General features: G+C 45.3%; 1 protein-coding gene across 2 annotated transcripts in view; it reads right to left on the bottom strand.

Moving 5' to 3' along the window:
* The window catches only part of MYRIP (myosin VIIA and Rab interacting protein), a 419,729-nt gene that overhangs the window by 207,836 nt on the left and 195,443 nt on the right, over positions 1-16,450 (bottom strand). The gene's annotated exons all lie outside the window — the stretch shown is intronic.

Here is a 16,450-nt window from a genome sequence, read left to right as displayed (position 1 = left end):
TGCTGGGCTCACAAGACCCCAGACAGGTGATCATCCAACCTCCTCCTGAATTTGCCCAAGGTAGGGGCGAGGACCACTTCCCTGGGAAGTTGGTTCCAGATTTTGGCCACCCTAACTGTAAAATATTGCCTTCTGATCTGTAACCTAAACCTATTCTCCATCAGCTTATTACCATTGTTACTTGTCACCCCAGGTGGTGCTGGGGAGAAAAGGGCTCTGCCTATCTGCTGTTGATCTCCCCTGATGAGCTTGTAGGCAGCCACCAGGTCCCCTCTTGCTGAGGCTAAACAGGTTCAGGTCCTTCAGTCTCTCCTCATAGGGCCAGTTCTGCTGCCCTCTCACCAAGCAGGTGGCCCTCCTCTGAACGCTCTCCAGGTTGGCCACATCCCTTTTGAAGTGTGGCGCCCAGTACTGGACGCAGTACTCCAACTGCGACCTGACCGAAGTCACGTAGAGGGGGAGTATCACCTCTCCGGACCTGCTTGAGATGCATCTTTGGATGCATGACAAGGTATGGCTGGCCTTGCTGGCTGCAGTCTGGCATTGGCGGCTCATGTTCATCTTGGAGTCAATAATGACTCCGAGATCCCTTTCCGCCTCTGTGCTTTCAAGAAGGGAACTCCCCAGCCCATATGTATGCTGTGGATTCCTTCTCCCAAGGTGCAGCACCCTGCATTTGTCTATGTTGAACCCCATCCTATTCTCATCTGCCCACTTTTGTAGTCTGTCTAAATCTAGTTGCAGCCTCTCTCTCCCTTCAAGTGTGTCCACCTCGCCCCACATCTTAGTGTCATCAGCAAACTTGGACAGTGTGCTTTCCACCCCCTCATCCAAGTCGCTGATGAAGATGTTAAACAGTGTGGGCCCGAGGACCAAGCCCTGGGGTACCCCACTGCTCACATCTCGCCAGGTTGAGTACAACCTGTCCACCACTACTGTCTGGGTGTGCCCCATCAGCCAATTTTTTACCCATCCAACTGTGCAGGCATCAATGCTGCAGTCACTTAATTTATTGATGAGGATGGGGTGACAGACAGTGTCAAAGGCCTTCTTAAAGTCTAGAAAGACTATGTCCACAGCGACACCATCATCCAAGGATTTAGTTATTTGGTCATAAAAGGCAATCAGGTTGGTCTGGCAGGACCTGCTTTTGGTGAACCCATGCCGATTGCCCCTGAGCATGATCTCCCCTGCAGGTCCCCCACAGATATGCTCCTTGATGATCCTCTCCAAGAGCTTCCCGAGCACCGAGGCGAGGCTTACAGGTCTATAATTACTTGGGTCCTCCTTCCTCCCCTTCTTGAAAATAGGGACCACATTAGCCAGTTTCCAATCCCCCGGCACCTGGCCAGAAGACCACGAATGCTCATACAGCTGGGCCAAAGGCTCCACGATGACCCTTGTCAGCTCCCTCAACACCCTTGGGTGGAGGGCATCTGGACCTGCAGATTTAAAAATGTCTAGCCCTTCCAGAAGATCCTGAACTACATCTGCACTGACTAAAGGCTTGATAGAGCTATCCCCAAGATTGTCCCTACCTATGGTAGGTGGGATATCCCGGTCCCTGTTCAGGAAAACAGAGGCAAAGAAACTGTTAAAATACATATGCAATTAATGTGAAGCATTACATTTTGGGGTTTATTACTTCAGAGTTTATTGCTCCATGGGTGCACCATCTGAATGTGTGTCCAGGGGCAATAAACTCTGAACATGTACCCAGGACTGCAGCACATTGAGCAGGGTCAAAGTAGCCCCAGCTGGCAGGGAGCCTGTGGGGGGATCAGCCTGTCTGCCTGGGGCTGCTCCTCCTGGCTCAACATGCTGTGGTGGGGCTGGTTGGGGCACAAGGGTGCTTCAGTGTGAGGCTAGCCATCAGGCAGCCCCTGCACTGGAGCACCCTTGTGTCCCAGTCAGCCAGGGCAGTGTCTACATGTGTGCTGCTGTAGAATTTTTTACTCCACAGCAGGATAGTACTTGTATTTGCAAATAATCATGCTGCAGAGTAAAATAGTTTATTCCAGCCTAATAGGGGTGCACGTGTAGATGCTGAACCATTAACTGAGCAGCTAATTAGTCTATTTCACAGTAAACATCTTGTATAGATATGCCCAGTTTGTACTAAATACAAGTAGTTTCAAAAGTACTGCTTAAAAGTGTGTTTATGGAGTACCTGTGCTAAAATTTACAGAAGTTTCAAAAAAAGGTAAAAAATATCAATTCTAGATGAACAAAATTATTACAGGCATATTTATTTCTAAGTCAGTGTTTTCAAATTTGCCTCACTTCCATGTGCTTAGTAGAAGCAGGGTCTGACAGTGAGGAAGGAGGCTGCAGGGGGAAGAAGTGGGGGGGGGGGGGGTGCAGAGGGCAAGGGGGCTACCTGACTCCCCCAGATTTAGTTTCCTGGTGTTGCAGTGGGAGGGGGAAAAGATCAAGGTGAACCTCCAAGAATTAGATGCAATATGGAAAGCTATATATAACAAACGTATTAATTTTCCATAAATAGTATCTAATTATTGGTGGGGGGGTCACTTTATATTCAGGTTTGTCTTATATTTGAGTCAATATGGTATAATGCTTCTCTGGAACTACCTCATTGAGTATATCCAGGGTCTCTGCTGTGCCTTTCATGAGGAATTCATTCCACTGAAACAGAAGTGTAAGAATTCACTGCCTTACCCAAGGAACATGAGGAAATCACAGCAGGGATCCGTTGCTCCTCTTCTGGCAATAGATGCTCATTTTTTTTTAATTTTATCTTTCCAGTACCTGAGAAAGGGTCTAATTTGTCTATTTGAAGAGGATGATTCAGTTTAGCAAAAGTGACTGATCTTCTGGAATATGTATGCATAGCTTAAGTGTCAAACAGAGCCATCATTGGTAGCAAGATAGCAACTGGGGGACACAAGAAAAATGTTTCCATGAGATCTTGTTTTGTTTCTGCTCTCTCTCATGGAATACTCTCTTCCTGTATTCTATTATCCTAGCCGTGAAAGGCATATAGGATGGGTGGGAAATAAATCCCTATTTTATCCATGAAAGGAAGAAAAAGAGTATACTTTCACATAGAGGAAGTCAGTTTGTCAGACATGACCTGTTTCTGTGGAGGAACTGCAGATATCTCCTTAACCTGAAATACTTATGATCCCAAAAGCTGGTGGTTTGGAAATGACCAGCCTCAGTCTCTCAATGATATTAGACCCACTGTTAACTGACTCAGCACTTTATATCATTTTGATGTCAAGATGTCCAGTACTGTAATACAAGATATAACTGGTCATGGTTCTGAGGGATACAGTACCAAAGGGCTCTGCACATTTGGAGCACTGGGTGCCAAGGCCTTGGGTGATGAAGAACTCAGACCTGAGGGGATGATGCTGAGAAAAATACATTCCACTCATTTGGTGCACTTGACCGTGATGTCTGTAGCCTTCCTTAGCATTTGAGGGGTCCTGCATTGATCTCTAGAGGAGGAATAGGTTCAGGTTGGTTTTCTTGGGTCTCACAACAGGCATGGAAACACAGCAACATACTGAACATTGGCTCCAATATATGCCTCCTTGCCAGGCAACATAGGTGCCACAAGTGACTATCATGAATAATCATTGAAGCATCACATGTGGGAGAGATCTGGAATCCTCGAGATTTTGCATGGGGTGATGCTGTAAACCCTGTGGAGTATGAACAGGTGAGGATTTGGCAGAATTTGGCAAAGAGAGGTGCAGGAGCAGTCATCTGCACTGTAGGGGTGGCTGCACCACCAACTCCCAGCCTCCCCCTTCCCTCCCCCTCACAACTAATGGTGTGGGAAGACTCTGCTGCAGAAGCCTCCAGAACTTTTTTTAAAACCCCCAAAGCATGTAAGAACTTAGCTGCCTTTCCCTCCATGCTCAAAGGCACTTCCTCTTCCCTTTCCCCCACCTGCCAATGCTGCTTTCCCCACTACCCTGGGAGTGGGGGAAGTTTCAAAGCCAGTCTTGCCCACTGTATCCAGGCTGCATGGGGGCTGGGCTCAGCTGGGAACAGTGGCAGTAGCAATGGGCCCCTCCCCACACTTGCTCCTGGGAGGGATCAGATAGGGTGGAAGAATGCACCCACCAACCCATCGTCACCAGTACTGCCATTGCTGTTTCCACCTGAGCCCAGTTCACTACACAGCCAAGGGACTTACTACACAGTAAGTCTATATCATAGTAACAGCATATGTAGACACACACTGGGTAACCAGTTTTAGTGCTTTATTATCCTCCTAGTGAGAAAGTTTTTCCTAATATATAACTTAAACTTCCCTTGATGCAACCTGAGACCATTGCTCCTTGTTCTGTCATCTGCCACCACTGAGAAGTCTAGTTCCATCTTCTTTGGAACCCCCCTTCAGGTAGTTGAAGGCTGCTATTAAATCCCCCTCATTCTTCTCTTCTCTAGACTAAATAAGAACAGTTCCTGCCTCGCCTCATAAAGCATGGACCCCAGCCCTCTAACCATTTTTGCTTCCCTCCACTGAACTCTCTCCAATTTGTCTACGTTGTTTATACAGTGTGGGGACCAAACCTGGACACAGTACTGCAGATGTGGCCTCACCGGTGCCAAATAGAGGGGAAGAATCATATCCCTTGATCTCCTACTAGTGCAACCCAGTATGCCATTAGCCTTCTTGGATATTTTACCCTAGCCTTCTTGGCAACAAGGGCGCACTGTTGGCTAATATTCAGCTTGCTGCATACTGTAACCCCCAGGTCCTTTTCTGCAGACTTGCTGCTTAGCTAGTCAGTCCACAGCCTGTAGTAGTGCATGGGATTGTTCTGTCCTAAGTACTGGATTTTGCACTTCTCATTTAACCTCATGAACTTTCTTTTGGTCCAATCCTCCAATTTGTCTAGCTCTCTCTGAATCCTAGCCCTACCCTCTAACATATCTACTACTCCCCTCAGAAGTCTTGCTTAGAGTGCACTTCATGCCATCTTCCAAGTCATTGATTAAAATATTGAACAAAACCAGCCCTAGGACCAAATCCTGGGGGACACCACTTATAATAGATGCCACCTAGACATTGAACGATTGATTACTACCCTTTGAGCCCAATGATCCAGCCATTTTTCCATTCACCTTACAATTCATTTATCCAGCCTGTACTTCCTTAGCTTGCTTGCAAAAACGTTGTGGGAGACCATATCAAAGCCTTGCCAAAGTCAAAGTATACCATGTCAACTGCTTTCCCCGCATCCACAGAGCCACTCATTTTGTCATAGAAGGCAATCAGGTTGGTAAGGCATGACTTGCCCTTGGTAAATCCATGTGGACTGTTCCTGGTCACTTTCTTTTCCTGCAAGTGCTTAGAAATGGATTCCTTGAGGACCTGCTCCATGATTTTTCTGAGGACTGAAGTGAGGCTAACCAGTCTGTAGTTCCCTGCATACTCCTTCTTCCCTTTCTTAGAGATAAGAACTATATTTGCCCTTTTCCAATTGTCCAGGACCTCCCCCAATCATCATGAGTTTTCAAAGATAATGGTCAGTGGCTCTACAATCACATCAGCCAACTCTCTCAGCATCCTTGGATGCATTGCATCTGACCCCGTGGACCTGTACATGTCCAGCTTTTGTAAACAGTCCCTATGTACTTTCACCACTGATGGCTGTTCATCTTCTCCCCAAACTGTGCTGCCAGGTGCAGTAACCTGGGAGCTGACCTTGCCTGTGAAGTCTGAGGTAAAAAAGGCATTGAGTACTTCAGACTTTTCCTCATCATCTGTCACTAGGTTGCTTCCCCCTTTCAGTATGGGATCCACACTTTCCAGGATCTTCCTCTTGTTGCTGACATACTTGTAGAAACCCCAAAATAAATTAATACCACATCCCTCCCCACTTTTAACTCATGTAATTACTTATTTGTGTTGCAGTCCTTTGGTTAAATTTTGTGGATGCAAGGAAAAGCTATTCTTTATATAGGGCAAAATATCCTGAAATAGCCACACTTAACTGAAAGTTAAAAATTCAGTCCTTGATCCTTTTCACAGGATAGCTATAATTAAATAGTAATAGTTAATTAAAATACCAAATATGCTCTGGGTGAAAGAATGTATAACTACCAGTGATCTTTTCAAGAATGACTTTAAATAAATGTGGGAAAAGCAGAAATTAAAAATTCACTGTTGTTTTCTTCAGGCCCTTGAACTCCTGCCTTCATCTGAGTGTGTGGAGTTCTGTGGACACAATTCACTTGCCCCTCTAATTTTTGGTATCATCTCTTGTGTACACAAATGACAATGCACAGTGGTGCATGCATTAAAAGGAACCAGGGGTGTAGGTTGTAGCCATGTTGCTCTAAGGACATAGGCAGACAAGGTTCTTTGGGTAAATCCAATATCTTTTATTAGACCAACTAAATAGTTGGAAAAAATTCTTGTTTCAAATAGTTGAAAAAAACCCTGACAAAGAGAGTTTGTGCCTGAAAGCTTGCTAAGAAAAATTTTCCAGCTACTTGAGTTGGTCTAATAAAAGATATCACATTTACCCAAAGAACCTTAAAAGGAACCATGTCGTCAAAACCTGTTTTAAAAATGTTTGGGATTCTTGTTGGTTTAGAGAATTCTTAGTGAGAGAGAACCCTTCTGTGCTAAGCCACTGCTCACAATCATGATGAATAAATAATTTAGTAGTCTTAGTCCAGCTCCCAGGTCATTAATGTTTGTTATAAATCATTGTTAAGAGTTACTATCACTATTTGGCAATCTCAGAAAGGTCATCAACTGAATGGGCATGGGAGCAAACCTGAGAATGGATGTTTTACCAGGGCCCTTACCCCTGTTAACAGACTAATGGAAGTGATAATAAGTATGGATAAAGAGATTAGACAATGGCCGGGAAGCAGGAATACTGCTTCTTTAAGAGAGCACTGGGTCTGAGTCAACGAGGAGTTGTTAACTGAGAAAGAGTTGCACTGGCTTGCAAGTGATTAGTAACAGTCTATTCAATTCATGATTCGGCAGATTTCATGGAAACTGCAAAATCTGGGATTGTCCACAAAATCAAAAATAAAATGCTGGCTCCCCAGTGGGAGCCAGTGGACCTTACTGCCATGGCCCGGCCTTGCTGCCTGCCCAGGGGAGGGAGGGGAAGGTGCCAGCTGCAAGGGCAAGACAAAGGACAGCAAACAAGATGGTAGCTGTCCCTTCATCCCTCTTCCCCCTGCTGTCTGGTAATCAGTGCCAAGGGGCAGAGCTACTTGAGCACATCCATGAAATATCCACAGAATTTGCTATTTACGACGTGACCAACCTGAAAAAAAATTATTTAGTTTCTCTGTGATTTCAGTAGACCCCTAGTGAATAGTTAATAAAGAGAGGCTGCAGACACTTAAAAAGGGGCTGGAAGCAGTGCAAAGGGAGGGGAGACATTGGGAGTTCCAGGTACAAGAACCCCAGAGAACACAAGAGGCTGATGACTCTGGAAAGCTTGATGGCAACAACACCACCTGAGGGGAGAGAGCTGTGAACAGTTGATTTGTCAAGGCAGCTGCAGCAAAGACAAGCCCTAGAAGTGGCAAGCTGGTGAAAGGGTTGCAAGCTGTGAGCAGGCCACACTGTCAAGGAGAAGCTAAGACATGACAGGGGGAGAAGCTATTAATGGGGTAGATCTCCTGTTGTTTTGGCAATCTGGTTGAATGAGTTACTGGGCACCCTAGGAAGGGCTAATGAAAGCATAAAAGGCAGCAGCCTGTATTTCTTTGGTTTTCCTTTGTTGTATAAGTAAAACACAGTAGCACTGGGACAGAGGGGCCAGGCTTCAGAAGACTGAACTGAGAAAGAGAAAGCCCTGTTTCAATGTAAAGACTGTATTTTGGGGTTGACATGCTGAAATATACAAAGACGGAGTAACCTGGTACCTGCACATCTCTCTGAACTAGAGAAGTCTAAAGTACCATCAAGTCATGGCAGGTAGACAGAGGGAGAGCAGGAACAGTTAATCAGGACTGTGCCTTCCTATGGCTTCTAGGGCCCAAAGTCCGGCAGCATAAGTAGGGAAGTAGTTACAGGATATAAATACAGACTCTGGAGTAGACCTGAATGGGTCTATTATATCCCTCTTATTCATCTCCTCTCTAAACTGAATCACCCCAATACTTTTTACTTTCTGTTCCTATGAAAGACTTACCTTGCCCTGTATCAGTGTCACCCTTGCTTCTGAGATATTTTAAGCACAGTAGCACAACAGTAGTACTAGAGTGCCTTTCACTCAAAAGCTTGTTTATTTAAACATTCCAAACACGGAGTTGATCCACAACAATCCTTGTTTGTCTCTACTACTAAAGCACATATTACACTATTTTCTGTATTCTCTCCAAATCTCAGACTTCACACATCCTGACACTACTATGTTGTTTTTGACAGCAGCATTGCAGTGAGCACTAGCCTTCACTCAGCTGACTAGACTGACACTTTCCTGAGGTTATACAGTTAATTTAATAACAGCAATACACTGAGAATAATTTCTAACTCTTATATAGAGTTTTTTTCAAAGTATTTTATGATGGGCATCAATCTCACTAGCTCCCTTCTGTGTATGGAAACACTGCTCAGTAGTCACCTTTCTAGTCAGCATGACAGCAAGAAGAGAATTCCATTTTCCCAGGTTCCACACCAATGCTTTAAACACTGGAAAATACAGTCTCCAATCTGGCATTTCCTCTCGGTGCTCTCTAGTCTTGATTAACCTAAATAATAATTACTTATTAATAAGTATTTAATTTCAATAATTCACTCTTTTGCCACTCCTCTGTCCCAACTCCATTTTTAGATACTCTCCTCCAAAATGAGAGGTAGCATTTAAGATCGTTGTGTGTTATGCAAGTATGGCATTCTTCTACCTAACAGAATGGAGATTTTCACAGTACATGTATTAGAAATAATTAAGATGGATCAGAATGGCAAAGAAACAGCAGAGACCAACTTGCCAAAACAACCAGTGTTCACTTGCCTTTTTTTAAGCCATTCAAATATAACAAGCTAAAGCAGACATTGCATCAGATTGTGCCTGATTCTTGTGCCTAAGGAAAGTGCTGTTCTCTCTCCCTATACATAGATGACTCTAGTTCCCGTGATTGGAGAAATAAGAAATGGTCTCTCTATGACCTCAAAGAGGTACTTATGATCCCAGAGGAATAGGGAGGGAGGACAGGACCTGGTGGAATGGACCCCAAAGCTGAACAAGAAGGAAGTGAACATTTCTTTGGCTACTGGAACCCACACATTTTGCCTTGTGTTCAGCTTGGAAAAATTGTCTTTGTTGCTAATTACTTTGAACAGAAAACCATTAAGTTGCAACATAAATGGCATCACTCAATAGCTTTATAAAACATGTCCACTGAAGGCAATGCTTTCTGCTATTAACATAAACATTTTATGTGCCTCTTTGATGTTATTGCATTTGGGATGAATAGTGCCAGTGTCACAGTAGGTGTCTAATTCAGTTCTACCTCAGCACAAGGAAGGGCTAACATTTTTTACTAAAATGGGATACACCATATCTCAGCTCGGCATGCTCTCAGTTCCTGTGACAGTATCCAGCAGAGCAAACACAATCTCCAGCAAAGACATCCATATCTACTTCCCTTACAGCTGTAAATGAATCCAGCGTTACAGAGAGCCTTGAGTTGTGGTTAAAGCAAAATGTCTAAAGATATTTTGGCTCCATTCTACCATATGGTTTCATCTACTTGAATGGAAAATAACATTGTAAATCAGTATGATGCCCGGTTTAAACCTTTTTTTTGCAGCCAAGTTATATAACTGTCTTGTGACAGCTGAATGCATTGGTCAATAAATACAGGATCCAGTGATACTAGTACTGATCAATTCTTCAAATACTATCACAGGACTTAACCAAATTTAACATTTTTTTCATTAAAATGTGGAAATGTAATAATCTTGTTGAACTGTTATGCTCTGATATGGTATATTTTAAATATATCATAGAAGTTTGTTATTAACATCTGTATTACACTTAAAAGCACCAACCAATACTGGGCCCTACTGTGTTGGGGTCAATACATCAGAGAGAAGTCATTCCCCTGTCAGAATAGAGAGACAAGACAGAGAAAAGAAGTGCTATCATCCCCATTTTGCAGATGGTAAATTGAGACTTATGAGACTGTATCCAGTTCTAGCTGAAATGCATTTGAAAGAGAGTTTGCAAGCATCATATAATTTGTTAGTTTGACCTCAGACTGCAAGCTAAAATGTACAGGGTATTTTCTTCTGTACAGATCAACAAGCTGAAGCACCAAAATATACTTCAGAGCTTACTTATACTATGTATCAAAACAAGTTACAAGAGAGACCATGCAAGCAATCCTACAATTAATTGACTGTAAAGGAAGCCACTACTTCAGAATTAACCCAACTGACTGGCATCTGGTCTGAACACTGGGATTAGCCCAGCACAGGTGAATGAATGCATCCATATAGAAGAATTCTAACTGGATCTGTGATCTCCTTGTCTTTACCCTTGCCTGTGTCTGTGCCTGGGGGCATATCCCATAGTTCTTCTTGCTCAAAGACTCTACCAATTTTTCCCAGTCAATTGTACCAATGGCAGGATGTCTTATCCAACCATAAGGAAGTGTTAGAAGATTAAAAGAGAACTATCATCCCTCAAAGATTTTTATAGACATCATACATGCAAAGTAGGTAAATTCTAGAATGAGTTATGAGTGTGAGCTCCAATTTACAGCCAGTCAGGCAAATTAGCTTAAGCCTAAAGAGTCTGTGGGTGTTAAGGGCAAAGAGATAAAACTTGAGTAAAAGTTTGTGTTAACTGTGGAGTGAAGATACATCCTGTGTAGACTGACCCGCATAATCTTTACTGGGGTTCTGGGGACCCACACAGAGCCCCACTCCTGTCAAGGTAGGATACTCCATACAGAATCAGTTGCAGATAGGGGCATAACTTATAATGTTTCTACTGGCCTTATTCAGGCAACATTTCCACTAACTTGGATGGGAATGTGCCTGCTTAATATTTGCAGACTTCTGTTTTGTGTTGCAAGCTTACCCAACTGCTCCAAACTGCTGCAATACTTAGACAACAATGTTAGCAATGGTGCTGATTGATCGAGGTCAAATATATATACAGCATGTATTGCAAGCACATGAAACCTTGAAAAGCTGTCTACATCTCACACTGGAGTACATATGCTTTTTAAAAAAATCCCTGTGTTTACTTTTAAATACCAAATCTATTCAGATAATAACATTTGTACTATGAATTGTTATAATCTGATCAGAACCTCATCATGCTACAATCACATACCACAGTAAGTACCACAAAAAATGTATTCTAGACTGAGAAAAATAAATAAATAAATAATTCTAGACTGAGACCAAAAAATAATTATAGACTGAGAAAATAGCTATTGGCTATACAGACATAAAAAACCCCACAGAAGGAGTTTTTTCCTTGCCAGCAAAACTAAACTAAAATAGATATTGTGACAGTTTGTGGGATCTGTGTATGTACCACTAGAATCCTAGATTGAGTCTTATGAACTCTCTGTATGTCATGCCATATGGCTGTCTTTTCCTGTAGTCTTATATCATACTTCTTGTGTTAAGGAGATTGTGGGTGATATCTCAGTATCTACTAGGCCTGTGCGAGTAGGGAAGTATTCAATTCAGATTCGGCCGATTCGGAGGACAGTGATTTGATTCATAGATTCAGATCACTGTCCTGAACTGATTCAGCTGAATCGGCTTCGGAAGATTCAGCACCGATTTGGAGAAATTTGGCCATAGACTATAATGGGGAATCACTGAAATACCTATAACTTTGTCATTTTTTGGCTGATTTGAATAACAATTGCAGGGATGGTAGCCCCTTCTGAAGGCATGAAGCCTGCCAAGGAGATAGGTGCAGCGCTTCCTGGGAAACTACACCTCAAAGTCTCGAAAGCAAAACTTGTGTCATATGTGTTAAGGCAGATTTGGAGGAAAACAGCAGAGATAGTAGCCCCTTCTGAGGGTGTGAGGCCTGCCAAGTTTCAAGATCAGTGCAGGGGTTTCTGGGAAACTGCACCTCAAGCTGCTGACAAGCAAAACTCTTGACATGGGTGACACTGTCTGTGTGTTAATATGCACCCTCACTGGCGCTGGGGCCTCTATACGACACGGTAGTGGGCCACAATGAGGCCTCCTCCTCCCCTACAGCCTCATCCTGGTCCACCACTTTAAACAACAACAGATAAGCAGTGCACTACAGCACGGTAGCACTAGCATTTCAGGCAGCCAAACTATCATAGGCTAGAGGCTTTCTTTTCTTTCCTGTAGGAGCTTCTTCTCCAGCAGCTGCCAGAAAACTCTCCCTGACAGGCCCAGCCCTGGGGCATAGTTGTGCCCATGGCCCTGAGTCCTTCCGGTCAGGTGCTAGGGGTGTTGGTCTAAGGACATGGCAGTGGCAGACAAGGTCCTTTGGGTCAATCCGGTATCTTTTAGTAGACCAACTGAATAGTTAGAGAAATATATCTTAGCAAGCTTTCAGGTTGAAAAACCCTTTGTCAGGCTGAGGAAGCACTTGCAGTTGGTGTGGCTGTGTGCTGTTCCTGGATAGAAGGAATAGTAAAGAAGCCAGCAGCTGGCATGCAGTCCCCCTCCTTGCCTGCCCCCCCGCCGCACACCTGTCCCTCACCTCCTGATGCCTCCATTTCCATTTTCACTGACTGGCTTCCTTGCCTTCCTTGCATGCCAGCCTCTGGCTTCTTTATTATTTCTTCCATCCAGGAACAGCACACACACACACACATCAACTGCAGGTCCTTCCTCAGCCTGACAAAGGGTTTTTCAACCCAAAAGCTGGCATCCCAGGCAGCTAAGCTGAGCCCACTTGGCAGAGTGCAGTTTCAGTGGTCATGCCCAGGACCTGGGGCCTCCTCCTTCCCCATAGCCCCAGCCAATACCTCCAAGTTCATCCTGGCATTGAAGCTCAACATGTTCTTCCCCTCCTGACTGGTGATGCAGTGAGTGCCACCTCCAGCTCTGAGAGCAGGGCATTAAGTGGTTTTAAAAAATAAAACGGAAATAGGTGCAGACAGAATGAGGAGGGTGGCACTCACTCCATCTGCAGGTGGAGCTTGGGGAACCCCAGGAATGGGAGGTTCACCTTCAGGAACACCAGCTGCTCCACCAAACCAGGATTCATTGGCAGCAGCTGTTGTGGAGGATACTGGCTAGTGCTAGGAGTGCTGGCATGGGAAAGTGGATCCCCCTCTCCCGCATTCCCTCGCCTCTGCCTTTCTGTCTCCCTGACTCTGTTCACCAGCACCTGCATCCAGTGATCAAGGGTTTTGGTGCTGCCAGTGCACATGCTCACCTTAACCTCACGTCGCACATGCCCACCAGCATGTGGACCATACTGGACCACAATGAATCCAGCCATTTCCTGATGCCCTCCTTCAGCCGCTTCACCAGTGCCTGCACATCTAGTGACAGTGGCCTGCCCCAGCCAGGAACATTGATCCCTTAGAACTTCTCCATTTGGTTCTCAAGTTCCCTCACCTGGCTAAGGAGGGCGTCGCCAGTGCTGAGGGTCTCGGTGGCCTCAAGGAAAGGCTTGAGGACCACCAAGTTCTGGGAGATGGTATCCCACTCAGCTCTGTTAATGGGACCACTGATCCCAATCTCCCCAAACAAGGCTACCCCATGGATGGCCTTGTGTTGCTTAACCAGCCTTTCCAGCATCTTGTATATGGAGTTCCACTGATTCTCCACATTCTGCATGATTTTGTGCTGAGGTGCATGATTTTGTGCATGAGGTCTGCCTGTTTCTCCCACAGCATCTTGCTTGCCTTGATGATGTAGTGGAAGTAGCCTGCCACCTTCCTGCATTTTGGAATCAGCTGGGTGGTAGTGACAGTGCCATCACCAGCAGCCCTGTACCCCTCCAAGGCATCCCTGACTGTGATGTGCAGCTTGTGTGCCATACAGCAGATGCCAACTTTGTTGGCATCACGGATATCCTTGACCATATTGGCCTTACTGTAGGTGACCATGAACCTGCGGGTGAGCTCACCTTGCCCAACAAGCCACCCTTGTACCATGCAGTTCACGGCCACCATGATCTCCCTTGCCATGTGGAACTCATCCATCACCTCGGCTTGGAGGTGAGCCTGCTGGCAGCCTAACTGATCACACCAGTGCCCTGTGAGGGAGAGGTAGGTGTGATCTCCACCCCGGCTGCTCCAGAGGTTGGAGGTGAAGTACAAAGCTACTTGCAGCTCTGCCTTGTGCATCTCCTCCCTCAAGTACTCCCTGCATGCCTCATACAGGGAGGACACCACCGTCCTGCTAAGGTGGTGCATGCAGGCACTTGGTAAGATGGGGCCATGAGTGCCATGAGCTGCCTGAACCCTGGCGGCAAAACTAAGGAGAAGAGCTGGCCATCCACAGCAAGCATCTTCCCAATGTTCTGGGTTATCTTGCTCACCCTTGCAATGTGCCCCACTTTGTCTGCAGCTTTCCCCCACTGCTCCAGGGTGGCCTGCCTCTGCTTTGGGGAAATGGGGGCTTTGAAGCGAGCGGGGGACTTGCCTTTCAGCATGCTCCCACTGATGCCAAGCTGAGGAGGAACAAGGGCAAGGGGGTGCTGCCTCCTCTGATGGTGGTGAAGTGTTTCACCACCTTGCCCTGGCTGATCTGCCTTCGGCAGTGCTGGCAGATAGTATATTTGGGATCATCTGCAACCTCAAAATGATCCCACACTACATTACTCCCCCAATTCTGGATTGAAGGTGGGGATCCTGCCTAATTGCCCTCCTCAGCAGGCTGAGGCACAACAACAGGAGATGACTCAGCTGAGCCACTTGCCTCCACAACCTCCTCCAAGGTGTCTTCCTGACAAGACCTGGGTCTAGGGGAACTTTGAGGGGTGTGGAGAACAAACTCAGATTCCCCCTCGGCCCCAGAATTTTTTCAGCTAGGGCACTGAGGTCCCCTGAGTCCAGCTCCAGCTCTAGCTCTGCCTCTGGCAGTGGGAGACTCATGCTGCAAGATGTAATTGTGGTAGAGGAGAGTGTCATCCTGCTGCTGGTGCCTATATCTGGAGTTAGGGAAGGTGGTGCTCCCACCTCCTTGCTTCCACTGGCAGCAGAAGACTCATAGCTGCCAGGAAAGAGGATGCATCTATGTCTGGGGTGATGGTGGTGGTGGTGGGGGTGGGATTTGCAGCTCTAGCTCTCCCCCTACCCCCTCTCCCTCCCCTGCCAGAAGACCTGGCACCTGCCTTTCCAGCACGCTTCATATTAATCTTTCCTGTCCTGGCAAGTATGTATGTGTGTGCGTGTGTGTGTGTGTGTGTGTGTTCGTGTGTGTGTAACTAATTAATAATATATGTCGTCTTCTTCTTCTTCTCCTCTGATGTATGACTGTGTCTGACTTCTTCTTCTGTGTTGTGTTTACTGTTGTGTGTGTACCTAAAATAATATCTCCTTGTCCTTCAACTCTCTGACTTCTGTGTTGTGCTAATCTGAATCTATCTGACTTTTGTGTTATTTTTAGTCTGTATGTAACTATAACTAATAATATTAATAACTATATATAATCTCCTCCTCTTCTATGAATGTCTGACTTCTTCTGTGTTGTTATAATATCTGACTTATTCTTCTATGATGTATGTATGAGAGTGTGTGTAATGTATGTGCTTCCCTGCACAGTGATGGAGCACACTGCCAGGGAAAACACAGCTTTCTTTTTAAAAAGTGTTGGAAAGAACCCCCAAGAACTAATATAAATTGAAAGAAATGGATTGGATAAGGATAAGTAGAGGGGTTCTAGTTAGTAAGCTATATCCAATCCTTTCTAAGAACAAAAAGTAGCAGGAGGCTGACGAGGTAGGAAGCCAAGCCAGTCCTGAACCTTATGCTGTTGCTCAGGCAGAAACAGCTCACAAAAGGTGCAAAAAGCCTGCAGACAGAGGCTTATATGCTGTTTCTACGTCTCTCCCCCAGAGCACTGTGACTGGAAGAGGACTCAAGGAAAGATCACAGCCACTGGCCAGCTAGAGATGTCAGTCTTTCCCCCCCGATCCCCCTCCCTCTTCTCAGTTTCTGTTCCTCTGAAAGACTGCCTTCCAAATCTCCAAATCTCTTCCGAACTAATTCAGAGCCTCTGAATCGATTGAGTGGTTTTTTGTCTTCTCCTGATTCGATTCGGAGATTTGGCCTACGAATCAGGCCGAATATTCTCCGAACTGAACTGTGGACCGAAGCTTCACACAGCCCTGGTATTTACCGCTTAATAAAATGGTCTTTAAGGGCTATTAATAACTGAATTGGCTTTGTGCTACCAGGAGGAAGTGGGTCTTTTAGCTGGAGGAGTAAAGCCCAGAAAAGAGGACCTGGAACTGAAAGAGTCCTGACAAAAGCTCAAAGAATAGGCATGAGTAGTAAGGAAGCCAAGGCAGGA

Source organism: Alligator mississippiensis, chromosome 5 (genome assembly GCF_030867095.1).
Source record: "Alligator mississippiensis isolate rAllMis1 chromosome 5, rAllMis1, whole genome shotgun sequence".
Taxonomy (NCBI): domain Eukaryota; kingdom Metazoa; phylum Chordata; order Crocodylia; family Alligatoridae; genus Alligator; species Alligator mississippiensis.
This window is presented reverse-complemented; position numbering and strand designations above follow the sequence as displayed.